This window comes from Sinohyriopsis cumingii, chromosome 18 (assembly GCF_028554795.1).
Source record: "Sinohyriopsis cumingii isolate HCF-2022 chromosome 18, ASM2855479v2, whole genome shotgun sequence".
NCBI classification, from domain to species: Eukaryota; Metazoa; Mollusca; class Bivalvia; order Unionida; family Unionidae; genus Sinohyriopsis; species Sinohyriopsis cumingii.
This window is the reverse complement of record NC_142978.1, coordinates 36,037,738-36,056,396: the sequence shown is the minus strand read 5'-3', so window position 1 is coordinate 36,056,396 and position 18,659 is coordinate 36,037,738. Positions and strand designations below refer to the sequence as shown.

Below are 18,659 nucleotides of genomic sequence, written 5' to 3'. Positions count from 1 at the left end.
TCAATATGTTCATTGTGGATATGGAATCAGACCAGCAATTATTTTCATCAAGTACCAATTATGACATTATAAGAAGTTTTCTGGTGAAAATCCAATGCTGATGTGACTTTTCATCTAGGAAAAGTGGCAATCAGAATTTTGAGGTGGTACGTCACTGTGGCAGCCATACTGGATATAAAATCACCACAGTTTTCTGTTTTAGACCAACTTGATATCATAAATTATGATGTCTCCCAGTGAAAACTCTTGACAATATAACTTTCCATTCAGATGGAGTGGCAATAGCAAGACTGCAGAGGTGGCCATACTGGATGTCAGATCAGTACCATTTTCGAGCTAGACATCACAAGTCTTTTCCCATGCTGAATTGACCATCCATTCAGGAAGAGTAGAAATAACAAAATGTACAATCAGACCACTGTGGCTCCACATACTGGATATCTATCTAGGTGGCAGCATTTTCATTTAGGACCAACAAGACACCACTCGGTCACTTGGGGCCCTGGTATGTGAGAAAGCTTGCCAGTAGCTTCTCATGGGTCGGTGGTTCTTTCTGGGGTTTTCCCGGGTTCTTCCTCCGCTGTTAATACTGGCTGCCATGTATAGCCTATTGTGTGCTGAAAAATGGTGTTAAACCCCAAAACAACAACAACTTTTTCTAGACATCACAAAACAGCTAGTGAAAACCCCATGTTGATGTGACCATCAATTCACAGCAATATGATTTACAAGATGCCTGCCATGGTGGCTATATTGGAAGTCAGAGTGGCATCATTTTATTTAGGAATCCTATTAGGAGAAATAAAAATAAGTTTTTCAAGCTAGTTGCTGTGGATGCCATATTGGAAGCCCAAGTGGAACCATTATAACCAACCAGATTTCATAATTATTCATCTAGTAAAACCACGTGTCAATATAACTTTCTGTTCTGGAGAAGAAACTATAACATGATTTTCAAGATGGCAGCCAAACTAGAAGTCATATCAGCATAAATTTTATTTAAGACCAACCTAACATCATAAGAAGTCTTTTATTGAAATGCCTGTGTTCATATGACCATCCACTCAGAAAGAGTAATATTAAGACTGCTATTAATTTCCATATGAAACCACTTTTACTTAGGACCAGCTAGACATCATATGAAGTCATAATGCCAATATGACTATCTCTTCTGGAGAAGTATCTATAACAAGAATTCCACGAGGCTTACGTGGCAGTCATAGTAATTGTAAAACTGGTACCTTTTTCATACTGGGCCAACTAGACATCATAATAAGTCTTTTGGTCAAAAACCCCATGCTGATATGACCATCCATTCAGGACTATTAGCAATAGCAAGATTTTCAAGATTATAACTGGCCATACTGAATGGCTGTCTAGCACCATTTTCATTTAAGGTGAACTAGACCTTGGGATGAATGTGTCAAGCTTCACAGCAGTCCCCTAGAAGGCATAGTGATAACAATGTTACAAAGACAGATGGATGATGGGCAACAAGCCATCCCATAAACTCTCCTAGTCCACAAGCAGTAGAGCCAAAAATCCCACCAAGAAAACAAGTGAATATGCTTCTATTATGCATTCAGTTTACAAGCCCAATCTATATTTTCAATCTCCGTTATTGTTTTATATGACAAAAAATAACTGATATGACTAAAGAGAGTTCAATCAAGTGTTTTCAAGCAACAGTTGGCTTTCTCGATTTGTACTGAAAAATTTGCATCCTACTACATGTAAAAAGAACAGACCATCACCATGTCAAAGATGCACAACAGACTGTGTCAAAGTTGCATAACAGACTGTCAAAGTTGCACAAGACTGTGTCAAAGTTGCATAACAGACTGTCAAAGTTGCACAACAGACTGTCAAAGTTGCACAGTAGATTAGATGACATGCCTAGTATGAATTTAAGCCTAATAAACTGGCAATTTAAAAGCTGAGAAAAAGTAAAATTACCTATTTGTTTCAGAAAGGGGTAATGTGAACTAGGAATGGTCACACACGCACACATATGAATGAATATATATATATATATATATATATATATATATATATATATATATATATATATATATATAGAGAGAGAGAGAGAGAGAGAGAGAGAGAAAGACAGAGACAAAGAGAGAGAATTATAAATATACACCAGACAGAATGGAAAGTGTTATCCCTGGATTCCTATAGAAGAATGCTTGATAATAGAAGGCAGAATTAATATTTTAATACAAATAATACTATCATACAGGTTAGAGAATGTTTCATTCATATTCTACGGAGATTCGAACCCAGATCCACAGGTAAACGGCACCCATGGATATATAAAACATAAATGTGATTTTACTTTCTCATAGCTTTAAATCACCAGGTATAGTCTGAATTCATATCATGCTTTGAAGTTCCAAATGTATGTAGATATTTGGTCAATGCCATAAACCAGTACTGTACAGAAAGATCTGCTAAAACAGAGTCCCATATATCTCAAAGTGCACTCAAAGAATAAATATGAATCGCACTGTGCTGACAACAAATTTACGTAAATGCCACACAGATGGCTTATAAGATATTCTTTAAAAATAGACTAATGCATGAATTCTTATACCTACCTCTTTTGAGAAGTCTGATCCATAAAAAAAATCCCTTTAAACTGAATAATACAGGTAATTTCTAATGTTTTAATTTGATTTTACTTTTACTGGCCATTAAAATGAAGAAATTTCATGATACTGTACAAGTCTGCTCAGGAAAGCCAACAGTCACACCTATTGTCAACAGTCACAAAATTATAATCCTTAAGTTATACACTATAAAATAGAATTCAAAGCATGACCTGGGAACACACTCTAAAAATAGCCCTCCATACCGAATGGATATATGAACTCCGTGGGGAAGTCTATTATATTGAAATATCTATAATATTTCTTATGTACACAATGACCTTTATGTTACAACCAATAATCTGAAAATCAATACTGAACAAAGAGGTAACAAGTTTGATTTTACTGAGGCTTGAAACCATTAATGGGGATATGAAACACTGTGCTAGTGTAAACTTTTTTTACTGTTTGTAAGTAGAGTATATATGCACAAGGTTGAATGGGACAGCAGCACAACCAAGGCTATACAGTGCTCAGTAAACCAAAAAGGGTAAAATCTTTCAACTGTAACAATGTCCATATTCTGGCATAAATCTGCACACTTTTTAAAAAGTTCAAAGCCTTCTCAAATGGAACATCCTCACAGGACACATCCTAAGGTAAACAGTTTGTCATTAATTGCCACTTATTAACATGATGAAGGATACATCAGGCCTATTGTACATGCCTGTGCTGCCCCTCCCCAGGGGACATCTTTAATGTAAAAAAAAAAGCACTAACTGAACTTAACAAGTACTCCCCACTTCATAAAAGCTAATGCTGGGAATTGGTCAAATTTTCATGATAATCATTAGTTTCCTCAAACTGCTCAATAGTCAGTTTAAAATTGATTAATGTCAACATAAACACACTGCCAAAACTATGAGCGTTTCCTTTAGCCCTGATTGAGATGATAATGGATCTGAACAGCAAGAGGCCCAAGAACACCTTTGACTGATCTCTCTGTTGTATTCAAAGGAAACATTTATGATATAAACTACTAAATACTAAACACAGAACTGACAAAAGATGGATTTAAAAAAGAGGATAATTGTATCATAACATTTCATTTTTGCTATAAAGGACAGAGGGGCAAAGCCGTTGAAGATCTTTGTGGACCAGCTGATTATAGTTTAAGTGTCCCTTTAATTCAAGTTTGTGCTTAAACTTTGACTTACAGTGTTATACACTAAGCATGTGTTAAGTTATACAATGTTCATATTGTCTTGTTGGTCTACTTATATTTAAAGGAAAGAGGAAGCAAAGTCTTCACATTTTCTTTCAAGACTTACAGTCCAGATTTCATACCTGAAAACAGGTAAACCAATCTGCATTATCTACAATTAGAGCACTAGTTTATTTATAATATTTCATGTAACGTTTCATCAAAAAAAATAATTATATCTTTGAAGTTCAAAAAAAATGTGTACATTTTATTTTACCATTTTGTGAAATGAGTGCACATGAAAAATAAAAATTCTGACAGTGAAATCTTCCATAAAATCTACATGAAAACAAGAAAGTGTTTGGTTCTGGCTCCCTGTCTGACCCTATATTTTCCTGCCAACCCTATATTTATTTGCAAGGTGGGGGGAGTTGGAAAACAGAAATTCAGGAGAAAAAAAATTTTAACAATGGGATGTAATAATTATCTCAAGGTTAAAAATATGTGAATGATTCTCAATTTCTAGTTTTTGCTTCATTTAAATCAATCCACCCCACCCCCAAAAACAGTTTGTACTGACTTGCCTACCCTAGTTCTTTTCAATGTAACCAGAACCATGCATATTTTGTTTTTTTGTGTGCCTATTATTCAATATTAAATACACATGCATCTAATGTCACTGTGCTAAAAAGCATTATGTACAACATGTAGTCTGACACTGCTATTGTGTGTCAACAGCCCACAAGCAAATATAAAATAGTCAACAGCCTACAAACAAATATGTAATGAATAAACAACCAACAAATAAACATGCTACAGTCAACAGCCTACAAATATGTAAGAGAGTAAACAGCCCACAAACATATATGTAATAGAGTCAAAAGCCCACAAACAAATATGTAATACAGTCAAAAGCCCACAAACAAATATGTAATAGAATCAGCAGCCTACAATAAAATATGCAATAGTCACCAGCCCTCAAGCAAATATTCACGAGTCAGCAGCTCACAAATAAATATGCAATAGTCAACAGCCTACAAAGCAAATATGTAATAGTCAACAGCCAACAAACAAGTATGTAAGTCAACTGCACAAACAAATATGTAATAGAGTCAACTGCACAAACAAATATGTAATATAGTCAACAGTCCACAAATAAATATGTAATGGAGTCGACTGAACAAATATGTAATGGAGTCAACTGCACAAACAAATATGTAATGGAGTCAATGGCCTACAAACAAATGTGTCATGGAGTCAATGGCCTACAAACAAATATGTAATGGAGTCAACTGCACAAACAAATATGTAATAGAGTCAACTATGCAAACAAAAATGTAATGGAGTCAACTGCACAAACAAATGTGTAATAGAGTCAACAGCCTGCAAACATATATGTAATAGCCAACAAACAAGTTTGTAATTCATAACAACCCACATTTTTAAAAAATATGTAATTGAGTCAACTGCACCAACAAATATGTAATAGAGTCAACAGCCCACAAACAAATATGTAATAGAGTAAATAGCCCACAAACAAATATGTAATGGAGTCAACTGCACAAACAAATATGTGATAGTCAACAGCACACAAACAAAAATGTAATAGTCAACAGCCTACAAACAAATGTTACACTCAATAGCCTGACAGACAAATATGTACTCAAGTAAACAGCCTACAAAGAAATATGAATCAAGTCAAAAGTATACAATATGTCAGTCAACATTCACATCCTACAAACAAACAGGTAATAGAATACACAGCCTACAGTGAAAATGTCAGTCAACAGTCTGCAAATATGTAAGTCAATAGCCTAAAATGAAATGTCAGTCAACAGTCTACAAATATGTAATAATCAGCAACCTACAATGAAATGTCAGTATAGTCTACAAATATGTAACACAGTTGACAGCAAACAAATATGCCACAAAATGAAAAGCCCACAAACAAATACACCATAAAATGAAATGCCCACAAAAAAATGCTATAAAATGAAAAGCCCACGAAAAATATGCCATAAAATGAAAAGCTCATAAAATATTATGCCATAAAATGAAAAGCCCACAAGCAAATATGTCATTATCAATGTCCTACAAACAAATGTCATAAAGTCAACAGCCTACATACAAATGTCATAACATCAACAGCTTACATACAAATGCCATAACATCAACAGCCTACATACAAATGTCATAAAGTCAACAGCCTAAATACAAATGTTATAATGTCAACAGCCTACATGTACAAATGTCATAAAGTCAACCATCAGCCTACATACAGATGTCAAAAAGTCAACAGCCTACATACAAATATGTTAACTGGCACTACCAGATTACTGATTTCAGTGTCTACACTTGTCATTGTACTAACGACTTCATGATTAGATTTACATTTTAAAAATAACTACCTTCTTCAAATTAACAATTAGTGTACTAGTTTACCTACACAATCTTGTCATATTAGAATGGCAACAATGACTATACACTCTATACACACTCGCAAGTTCACTTTTACATAAAAACATGCTTGTATTTTGTGGCCTCCTATCATTTATTTTAGAATCAATATGAGTAAAAGACATAATCTGTTCACATGCACAGTTTCTCCATATCAGCATTGAAAAGCTAATTAAAAACATGTCCTAGCATGTTGCTTTGGTCTATCAAATCCAGTAACTGCCAACACGTACTACCTTTTGAATGAACAATATATCATACAGGTAATAACCAACCATGGTGGCTATAACGGTGAAACTGAATAGGATACAGTTATGCGTACTTTGTGAATAACTGTCAACTGAAAAATGTAATGGTTAAGTGCACCTTTGTGGTTTAATGGTAAGGTTTTGAAATCTTTACTTCAGTTGTTCATTATTCATGTCGTCATTTTCCTGTTGGAAGGAAATTCAATAGGGTATAGTTTGGTCAATGACATTGAAATTCATCAACTAATAAAAAATTGTTCAATAGAAATACCAGAGCTGCTTACGGTGATTCATAAATTTAAAACCTACATGTTCATTGTTGATAAAAGAACATTCCGACTTAATTTACTATTGCTGAAACTTGCAGGGTCATGCCGACCCAAAAAAGTTGATATGCTTCTCACTCTTCATTTATACCATTACATTTATCAAACTAGCCATTTAATTGGCACTATATAACCTTTATTTTACTTATATGCCATACATGTATACTTATATACATACATACATACATACATACATACATACATACATACATACATACATACATACATACATACATCCATCCATGCATGCATGCATGCATGCATCCATCCATCCATCCATCCATACATACATACATACATACATACAAACATACATGCATGCATGCATGCATCCATCCATCCATCCATCCATACATACATAGTGATTTCTTTATTGACTTGCAAACCAAGTGATCATTTTACAAAAGTAAAGGTTACATTCAGATACATATCTGTATAGAAGATACCCTTATATTTTAATTAAATCAGGAAATTATCTGACATATACTCTAACAAGCACGGATTCTGATGCTCAAAGTTACGATTTCAACCATATATGTATAGACAGGCTAACACGTTGTTCTGCACATTTCTTTTTTCTTCTCTCTGGTCACCAGTCATGTGAGAATAAAATGGCAGAGAACAACCTGATGGTCTAGGAAGTATGATATAAGGAAATGCATGAGCTGGGTTGTCATTTAACTACAAAAGTAAACACCTTCATTGTTTATTAATGTTATTTGAACAAATAATATAAATAATTTAAAACAAAAAATGATCTGAGACAATTCTGTGACCCCATGTTTGTGAATTTCAATCACTGAATAATAAAAAGAATGCATGATGCCTGGTTATATGTTTTCTGATTTTCATATCAAGATCCAAGAAGGGACCTTGTACAAATCATGAAATAAAGTTTTACTGTCAGTGTAAATCTTTCTTTTAAATATATATATGCATCAAGGTATGGAAATGTCTCAGCTTTCTGTATATCATATATGGAACTTAAAATAATGTTTAATTGTCTGTATAAATCTTTCTTCTAATTAAATATGCTTCAAGGTACAGTAAACTCTCAGATTTCTGTATATCATATAATACGGATCTTGAAATAATGTTTTATTGTCTGTGTAAATCTTTCTTCTAATTATATATGCTTCAAGGTACAGTAATCTCTCAGCTTTCTGTATATCATATACGGATCTTGAAATAATGTTTTATTGTCTGTGTAAATCTTTCTTCTAATTATATATGCATCCAGGTATGGTAATGTCCCAACATTCTGTATCATATACGGATCTTGAAATAATGTTTCATTGTCTGTGTAAATCTTTCTTTTAAGAATACATGCATCAAGGTATGGTAATGTCCCAACTTTTCAAGTCATGCATATGCATCTTGTTATGCATTTTTGGTTTAATTTATATCTGATTTAATTTAATTGTTTGTAAATTTTAAAATCTTTTTATTTTTAAGTCAAAGTAATGTAATTTTGTTTACTAGGAATTTGATATTTTCCAGAAATTAGTCTGACCTGACTGTTAGTTGTAAACACCAAATTTTGTATTTTATACTGACCTAGTTCCTGACCTTGATTGAGAATCATGTAAACAACTTATTTTTTTATCCATTTTTAATGTGTGAATGATAACAGTGAAATTGAGGCTCACTGGGACTACACGCTTTTAGATGTAAATACTTCTACACTATTCTCGAAAATTCTGGAGAGATGACCCTCATCCGAGAATCTGTTTTGCATCTCAAGTTACAGTGTAACCTTTGTCTGTAGAGAAATTATTCAGTCGGGCTTCTAAACACTGGGAAGTAAAGGTGTTCCTTTTGTTGTGATCAGTTTGGAGTTATATTTCAATTTTTATTCAAATTATTTGGATTTTAATAGATTCTTTTTCCTGGAAATATTTGATTGCTCATACAGAATTCTAGGACAAAGATTTTTCTTTAAATTTTATTTTAAAATTCAAACACTGGAATACTGCTTGTGAATCAGGAAAGAACTGTAGACACATCCATAATACAAAGAGTACAGTATACGTCATCATTTTCCATTTTGGATATTTCGTTGGGATTCAAACTTTAATTCCTTAGAACATTTCATTATTAGGACTTCCAAAATTTAATTTTTGGATTATTCTTGGATTATTTTTGGATTTGATTCTTAAAACCGTATGGTTTTTTCTCTCATTTTTACAGTGTTTTTCAAGGGAAAATAAATTATTTGTTACATTTTTCAAAGCTTGTTGTTTTCACTCTTTCTTCTGTTGTTGTTTATTAGAGCCTAAACACGTAACATAAGAATCTTTATATTTAAAACTAGGTTAATTGCAAGTTCTAGGACACCAAGAAAAAATAAAAACTTGGGGTGAGCAAGTTTAATAGAAAGTTTGAACATAAAAATAGCAAAAAAGTAAAATAAAAATTGGATGCCATAACTTCTTGTTTGACAAACATTATACACAGAAAGAAAGACATGTGGGTGCTTATATAAAAGATACTCTTGTTCTTCAATTTATAACTGTTTCTAGTTATCATTTGTAGGAGTATTACCTCTGCATGGTTAAATGTTGGTCATGTTACATTAAATAAAATCTCTTACGTCTTAAGCTAAATATTCTAAAAATAATACAAACTAAACTTGATTTCAAAAACCTGGACAAAAAGTCATGAATGGAATCCAACAATCTAAACGGTTGAAATTTAAGTGTGACTTAAAATGACAAATCAAATGTCTTGATTCAGGGCTTAAACTGAAGACTTGTATCAGTTAAAATGAGGTCTGATAAAGACAGATTTAAGCAATTACATTTGAGATGCCAACGATTCATACTTACAGTCTTGTTGTCATAGGAAGAGAAGCACTCAGACTAATAGGTGGAAGAACTGTTTGGAAATTTCCTTGAAATGAAATATTACTTGGTCTTTTATCCACAGCATTCATGTTTGATTTACACTGCTCCTTCCTACAACAAGTTTTTGATTTGGAACATTCCAGGATGAAAGGCAATCTAAACTGGGGTCTTTCTCTGTAATTTAACATCAGTCTTAAAACTCCAAATGAGGAATTTATTGATGAGACATCAATTAAATTGGCCACTGAAATGATCCCTCATCTATGCTGATGTTGCAATTACCAGTAATTTTTTTGTCACCAGTTTCATGTTCTCATTATTTATCCCAAAACCATATAAATTATCCATTGTCCATTATTTTACCACGGCTGTCAACTCAGGTGTTGTAGCACAGTGCAATGGACACCTCAAGCCTTTTATCAAGATTTAAATTCGGGACTATATACTAGGTTTAAAAACCCACTTGTCCTCCTCTGACCCAAACAAGTTTGGGCCTATCTAATTACATCCTCTTTACTGTTATCCAATCAGTAACAGCCTGTTTAAAATTGACAAAGGCCACACTGTAATTTTAAAATTGACAAAGGGTGTAATTAGGTAAAACAATTTGCAGCCATTGGTACTGGAAAGTTCAAGTAAAAGCAGGTAGAATGTCAGCTGTGAAGTAGAAAATCTACAACAATGACTCCACTGATTGCTGGGGGCATTCACTGTTTACATAGCGGGTGGATGAGCTGTATGTATCAATATCAATGTGGATGCTCAATTTTTAAGAAAATAGTACAGTTGTAAATTATATTCATCACACTCAAAAGAGCTCCATTTAAAATGAAGTATGAGAAATAACTGCAGGTTTAATTTTAAATATCAAAGCTACTTGAAAAGATGCAAAATTAAGATTTATTTCAATGGTATCACATATACTCACTCACAAGTCAAGTTAAACTGCAAACAACAAACAGCCTGATCTGCCATGGTATAATGTGCCTGCACAGGGTCTATGCTATTTGTTCTACTGATTACTCCTAAAAAAAACAACATAGACCTAGATCTGCCAGTGCTTTATGCAACAGCAGATCTGGGTCTGTGCTGTTTGCAGCTGGACGTGTCTTATAACTGAATACGCATGGTATGCTGCACTGTACTTCCATTAAACATGTTTTCACTTCAAATCAGACCCGGGCCCCAAACGGCTGAGTGGTCTAAAGAGTTAACCATTCAGGATCACTGTCATATATATCTCACCTTTGTCTGCGTGGGCTTAAGTCTCATACTTGACTAACATGGGTATGTGAGAATACTTGCCAGTAGCTTCTCGTGAGTTGGTGGTTCTTCCTGGAGTTTTCCAGGGTTTCTCCTCCACCAGTTATACTGGCTGCCATGTATAGCCTATCTTGTGCTGAAAAATGGCGTTAATCCCCACAACAATAACAAATCAGACCGAAGCCAGTGTAGCTCAGCTGGTAGAGCATGTGACTCATAATCCAAGGGCCTTAGGTTTGATACCCATCCAGGCCAACCTGGGTTAGCTACCTCTGTGTGTCATTGGGAAGGCACTTAGCTCCTATTTCCTCGACATTGTAAAATATACAGCCAAATAAAGTGCCATTAAAAACCAACCAAGCATAAAATCCTCAAGTGTATATTTATTTGTACTTGATCACTTGCACATTTTTTTCTTTTGTTAATCTACTTTCTGTACAACAGAAATTCAGTCATATTTTAATACAAACTAGGCAGCTCAAAAAGATTGGAAATATGCTAAGTAACAGTGTATCATAAATAAGTTAAATTAGGCTAGACAGGTGCAAATATATACATGTCCTGCTGCTTCAATCCTTTATGTCTTGATCTTGGTCACATACTTTTGTTACCTGTACGGTTCAGTGCAATATTTTAACACTGATTTGAGGACCTCCCTGGGAAAGATATTTTCAAAAAATATAGAATGTGTACTAAAACTCCCATTAATTTCATAAAATATAAAATGTATTTTTTTTTAAAAAAACATTCAAGAAAAAAGAAGCATTACATTTTTTCAATGTTTTATATTTTAACATTTTTTAAATAACTTGAAACCACTTCCAATTTTCTTAACCTTAAACTTCTTGTCAATTTAGAAGTTGTTGGAAATTCTAATTAATATAAACTAGAGGCATAAAGTGAAAGTCAGAGAATTCTGACTTTAATAATACAAGTATAGTTGCAATTAGTGTCAATGCTGTACTAAAAGAATGAATGAATATGCTTCAAATGAAGATTTTAATTAAGTTTTGAGTAAGCTATTTTTATTTACATGGAAAGTAGTTAAGATTAAAGATGATCATCCGGATTTTTAAAACTTATTTGGTCATGGTAGTAGAAAGATGAATCCACTTACAAATCTCTAAATAAAATTATTTTCCAGAATACCTGATGGATTTCTGAATAATTCTTTAAATTGTTTTCTAACACATTTGGCACAGTTGCCATGGGATAAATTAGGACCAATCTCTTAAGTCTGCATCTAATTTACATCTTTCTAACTAATCAATTCCAATTTTGTAGAAGTCTTATCTGAAATATTAGTATAGAATTTCCTTTTCCTGCATTTACAGTCCACCACATCATCCTAATTGAAAATTACCCCCTTAATAATGCAATATATTCCTTAATGAAACAGCCTATTTAATAATTCATTAAGGAAAACAGTCATAAAACAAACTTTGCTGAATGAGCAAAAGGAACACTTAATTATTCAGGCTTTCAGATTTTGTTTGCCATTAAATCTGATACACCTAGGTTAATGAATGATGGTGAAATGCAACCAAGCTCACTAGCAATTCACAGTAAATGAATTTACCATGAAAGATGTTTGTTTTAATTAATCATAAAGTTCAACTACCATACCTACTAACATATAAAACCAGTAGTATTACTATTTGAACCTTAGGTCTTAGCTCAAAATCATAATGATACATGTATTCATCCTACAAGTTCTTTATACAAAATTCAAGTCAGTGGTACCAATGATGTCACTAACACTAATTTCGTATATACTGATTAAAATGGATGGATATTGTTCAGTAAAAGAATGTTTGATCAGGGTCAAATCTAGGACATAGCCATGTGTCTCTGATATCACAAACATGACTGACATAGCCAACAACAAGAACAGTTGGCCAACAGAACTGACATCTGCATAGAAGCCAACAGCAAGAACAGTTGGCTAACATGACCAACATCTGCATAGAAGCCAACAACAAGAACAGTTGACCAACATGACTAACATCTGCATAGAAGTCAACAACAAGAACAGTTGGCCAACATGATTGATATCTACACTGAAGCCAACAACAAGAACAGTTGGCCAACAGAACTGACATCTGCATAGAAGCCAACAACAAGAACAGTTGGCCAACAGAAATGGCATCTGCAGAGAAGTCAACAACAAGAACAGTTAGCCAACATGACTGACATCTGCACAGAAGCCAACAAGAACAGTTGGCCAACATGACTGACATCTGCATAGAAGTCAACAACAAAAACAGTTGGCCAACATGACTGATATCTACATTGAAGCCAATGACAAGAACAGTTGGCCAACAGAACTGACATCTGCATAGAAGCCAAAACCAAGAACAGTTGGCCAACGGAACTGACATATGCATAGAAGTCAACAACAAGAACAGTTGACCAACATGACTGACATCTGCATAGAAGTCAACAACAAGAACAGTTGGCCAACATGACTGACATCTGCACAGAAGCCAACAACAAGAACAGTTGGCCAACATGATTGACATCTGCACAGAAGCCAACACCAAGAACAGTTGGCCAACACGACTGACATCAGCACAGAAGCCAACAACAAGAACAGTTGGCCAAGAGGACTGACATCTGCATAGAAGCCAACACCAAGAACAGTTGGCCAACACGACTGACATCAGCATAGAAGCCAACAAGAACAGTTGGCCAACATGACTGACATCTGCATAGAAGTCAATAACAAAAACAGTTGGCCAACATGACTGATATCTACATTGAAGCCAATGACAAGAACAGTTGGCCAACAGAACTGACATCTGCATAGTAGCCAAAACCAAGAACAGTTGGCCAACGGAACTGACATATGCATAGAAGTCAACAACAAGAACAGTTGACCAACATGACTGACATCTGCATAGAAGTCAACAACAAGAACAGTTGGCCAACATGACTGACATCTGCACAGAAGCCAACAACAAGAACAGTTGGCCAACATGATTGACATCTGCATAGAAGCCAACACCAAGAACAGTTGGCCAACACGACTGACATCAGCACAGAAGCCAACAACAAGAACAGTTGGCCAAGAGGACTGACATCTGCATAGAAGCTAACACCAAGAACAGTTGGCCAACATGACTGACATCTGCATAGAAGCTAACAACAATAACAGTTGGCCAATAAATCTGGCTCTTTAGGATGATTTCATCAGAAGGTTTACCAATACGGCTAACCGCATATGTTATAAAAGCAACCGTTTCAAAGTATCTTTTTGTACTGTATGGACTTTATGCCAGGATACTTTCTGTCAATGTTGTCTTTTTGTACTGTATGGACTTTATGCCAGGATACTTTCTGTCAATGTTGGTCAAAATCTTTTTTTCATTTATTCACAGATAAAGTTGTTGAAAAGTTTTATTATCACATTTGGTCAAAATCTGTTGAGAGACTTTTGGAGAAGACATTTTTAAATATTTCTACTGGTGATGAATCAATCAGCTTTATTTGTACAAACTTATAAGCTTTTCATGTCAGATCGCTTTCTGTCAAATTTGATCAAATTCTGTCATCTGACATTTTTTTAATTGATAAAGTTGTTTAAATGATGTTCTAGTTTTAATAAAGGTGGCCATATTTGATGATGAATCAGCTTTATTTGTACAAACTTATAATGCTTTCTGTCAGAGGTAGTCAAATACTGATGATGAATCAGCTTTATTTGCACAAACTTATTATGCTTTCTGTCAAAGGTAGTCAAATACTGATGATGAATCAGCTTTATTTGTACAAACTTATAATGCTTTCTGTCAGAGGTAGTCAAATACTGATGATGTATCAGCTTTATTTGTACAAACTTATAACGCTTTCTGTCAGAGGTAGTCAAATACTCATAATGAATCAGCTTTATTTGTACAAACTTATAATGCTTTCTGTCAGAGGTAGTCAAATAATGATGATGAATCAGCTTTATTTGCACAAAACTTATAATGCTTTCTGTCAGAGGTAGTCAGATACTGCTGAGTGGTTTCTGAGAAGTCATTTAAAAGATCTTCAAATTTTAGTAATGGCTGCCATATTTGATGGCAAATAAAAGGATCATTTGCACATCATTATAAATTCTTCATGCCAGGATACTTTTTGTTAAATTTGATAAAAACTTCTTAAGCCATCTTAAGACTTTATTTAAAGTATTTTCTTACTTTTTTGTAATGGTGACCATGTTTGATAGTGGATCATTATCATTTGCATATAATTAAAAGCCATTTCTGACCAGATGCATTCCACCAAATTTGGCAAATTCTGTTCAGTGGTTAATGGCAATGAAATTGATTCAAGAATTTTCTATTTATAGTAATGGTGGCCATATCTGATGGCAAGTCTGAATTACATGTACAAAACTGAGAGCCCAAAAGTCCATGGCACTTTCTGTCAAATTTGGTCAAATTCTGTTATGTAATTTTGAGAAAAAGTACTTCAATGGATTTTGTATTTTCAGTAATTGTAGACATTTTACAGCAGATCATCATTTGCAAAAATCAAAGCTTTTAATGACGGAATTTGGTCAGATAAATTTGGTCAAATTCTGTTTAGTAGTTTTCTTAAGTAATGCTTTTAAAGATGCAGCCTTATTATTCAAGAATCAGCATTATGTGTACGAACTTGAAAGGTACTGAAGATATTTTTTGTTAAATATGGTCAAATTCTTAATGGCAGATTTTAATAAGTAATTAAATGTTTTTATATGTTTAGAAATGATGGCCATATTGAAGGGAAAATCAGCATTATTTGAACAACAATTAAAGCATTTCATACCACAATGCTTGTCAAATTTGGCACCATTCAGCTGAACAGCTTTTTTTATAGATGTTATTTAAAGGATTTTTTAATTTTAGCAACAGTAGCCAAATCTGATGGCAGAATAACCATTCACCTAAAAATTTTAACTCCTTATAGTTAGGATGATAGTTATTACATTTGGTTAAATTCTTTAAAGAGGTTTGTGAAAAGTTGTTTTAAAAAATATTGTTTTTAGTAACAGTGGCTACATCCAATGGCAGATCAGCATAAACTGTATCAACTGGAAAGGTCACTAACACATTATGCTTTTTATTGTATTTTGTCAAATAATGTTGACTGGTTTTTGAAAAGAAATTATTTTGGGTGCTGATTTTTTGAGTAATGGAAGCAAAATTTGATGTCAGACTGACATCACCTGCATATTTGAAAGCTCTCTTTGAAAGCATAACTTTTATTAAATTGGGTTGAAATTGGTCCATTTGTGTTTTGACGAGAAGCTGAATTTAATAGCAAATGTTAACTGACCATGACACAAAATGGACCCAGCACCATTACCATAAGCTCACTTTGCCTAACAGACAGGTGAGCTAAATACTTATGCTAGAAGTTCAGCTGAATGCATTTAAATTGTGCATAATATCTGCAAGCCCTACCTTTGTCCACTTTAATAAATACCCGATATTTAAATATCTTTTTATTTACTATGAAGAAGGTAACATAAATTTACAGTATACTCTGTATGACTCTAACATGATAACCCACTACTTAAAGTGATCTTTCTCCAATCTCAGATACCATTTCCAAGAAGAGCTAGCTGGCAAGTTTCTAATATATTCATTTTCTCTCATTTTTAACCTGCAGTAAAAAAAATGTAATACAGAGCTTACAAAATCACACTGCTTGCTATGTATCCAATTAAATGTTGGAGATCTTGCAATACAGGGCAAAAAATCATATTCCTTGCTACAGGAACAAAATGCTGGAGTTTTTGTCTTCTTTGCAAGAGTGGTGGAGAGAAAAAGAGAGATTCTAAAAATGGGTTAAAAATGCAGGAGTCTTATAAATGTAAATTTAACATGTATACAGTATGTGTAGCCTTAAAAGAGTGGTTACCTTCACTGGTTTGCATACATGGTACACCTGATAATACAGGTGAGACAGCGAAATCAATTACCAAGATTTATCTGACCCAGTCACAATGCATTATTAGCAAATATTGATTTGCTTTATCAGCATAGTTCCAGTACTTAGCATTTACTGTAAACATTCTAATTACTGCTACAAATACATTGTATTTTGTAAACAATCACAGGAATTTAAAAGGAAAATATAGGATAGTTTTCTTTGCAGAGTTTAAACATCATGATAAACTTGAAAATATGTTTCTTGTGCAAGAAATATATTTTCATGAATGATTCAACCTTGAGTGAAAATGTTAGTGGGTTTTTGGTAGAACAAATTTATGGCCCAAGGGCCATGCCACCTTTATTATCTCACAATACCTTGTGACGCCAATAATTTTGCGGGCTTGGCGGGCCACATGTGGTGCACAGTCATGTTTTTGAGACCCCTGGTATATACTGTATATGTTTAGGGGAATGATTAAAGATTTTTCTAACAAAGACTCAAACTGCAGCTCTTCTGATTTTTGTACTTTAACCAGAAGAACCCCAATGACCAGGAAACTTAACCCAGGATAATCAAAATGACCAGAAAACTTAAACCATGATAAACCAAGGACAAGAAAACTTAACCCAGGATAATCAACATGACCAACATTAAGCTTAGCAGCAGTCAACACTGGCAAATTTGTTCATGGTAATCATTACTCCTGCTCAAAGAAATATAAAAGAAAGTACAACTTTTTATCAGTATGAAAATATTGTATAAAAATCTTTAGAATACCCAGCCTAAAACTCATGCCTTAAATTTGAAAGGATTACTGTATGCAAATACATGTGTTGCTTGAATTGTTCAATGCCATCTCATCATAACCTGTATGCACAATGAATGAATGCTGACACTCTGTAGGGGGGATAAATAAATTCATCAAAATTGTCAAAGGATAACAAATGGACCTGTCACATAACAATTAATCAACCTAGTTTTTTGTTCAAGCCATAATAAACACAACTGCCCCTCTTTCTGGTCAAAATTTAAATCAAGAGGCCAAATATAATTCCAACTGGCAATACAAAAATACACCAATAGGCTGCTTTCTGTGATATTTATTCCACTGCTGTTGATGACATTTATCAAAACAATTATCAAGGTTACTCTAGTTTTTGTATCTTCATCAATATTGAATGGCACATCAGCAAAATTTATCAAATACTAAAATGGTCCTTTAGCCAGGATGATTTGTGTCGGTGTTCAAATTATGTTCAGCAGTTTTTTGACGTAACGTTGTATCTAAACTTTTACTAATGACATCCACATCTGAAGAAAGATCAGCATCATTTGTACCAAATCTGTCAAGGTTTTCAGACACTTTCTGTCAATTTTCATCAAAGTCTTCTAAGTGTTTGTTTTATAAGAATTTATTCAGGATTCTATTTGAGTAAGAGTTGGCATATTTAATGACTATGTATAATCTTTTGTGTAAACTGTAAAGCCCTTTATACCAGGATGCTTTCTGTCAAATTTGATATGATTCATCTGAGTGATTTTTGAGAAGTTGATTAATGGAACTTCCATTTTTAGTAATGGTGGCCATATCTGATGGTGAATCGGTATCGTTTGTGACAGTTGGAAAGCCCTTATTACCCAAACACTTTCGATCAAATTTGATCAACTTCTGCTCAGCAGCTTTTTTAAAAAGAAATCATTGAACCATTTTTATATTTTCAGTAATTGTACCCGTATTTCACAATGGATAAGTATACGGATAAATGTGTACACAGGCTGGCCACCCAGACCCAGTTGGGGTTTGCATCAACCAG

At 33.8% G+C, this 18,659-nt stretch overlaps 1 protein-coding gene across 1 annotated transcript in view; it reads right to left on the bottom strand.

The window, feature by feature from the left end:
* The window catches only part of LOC149776399 (serine/threonine-protein kinase Nek10-like), a 130,873-nt gene that overhangs the window by 88,240 nt on the left and 23,974 nt on the right, over nucleotides 1-18,659 (bottom strand). The window lies entirely within an intron of this gene.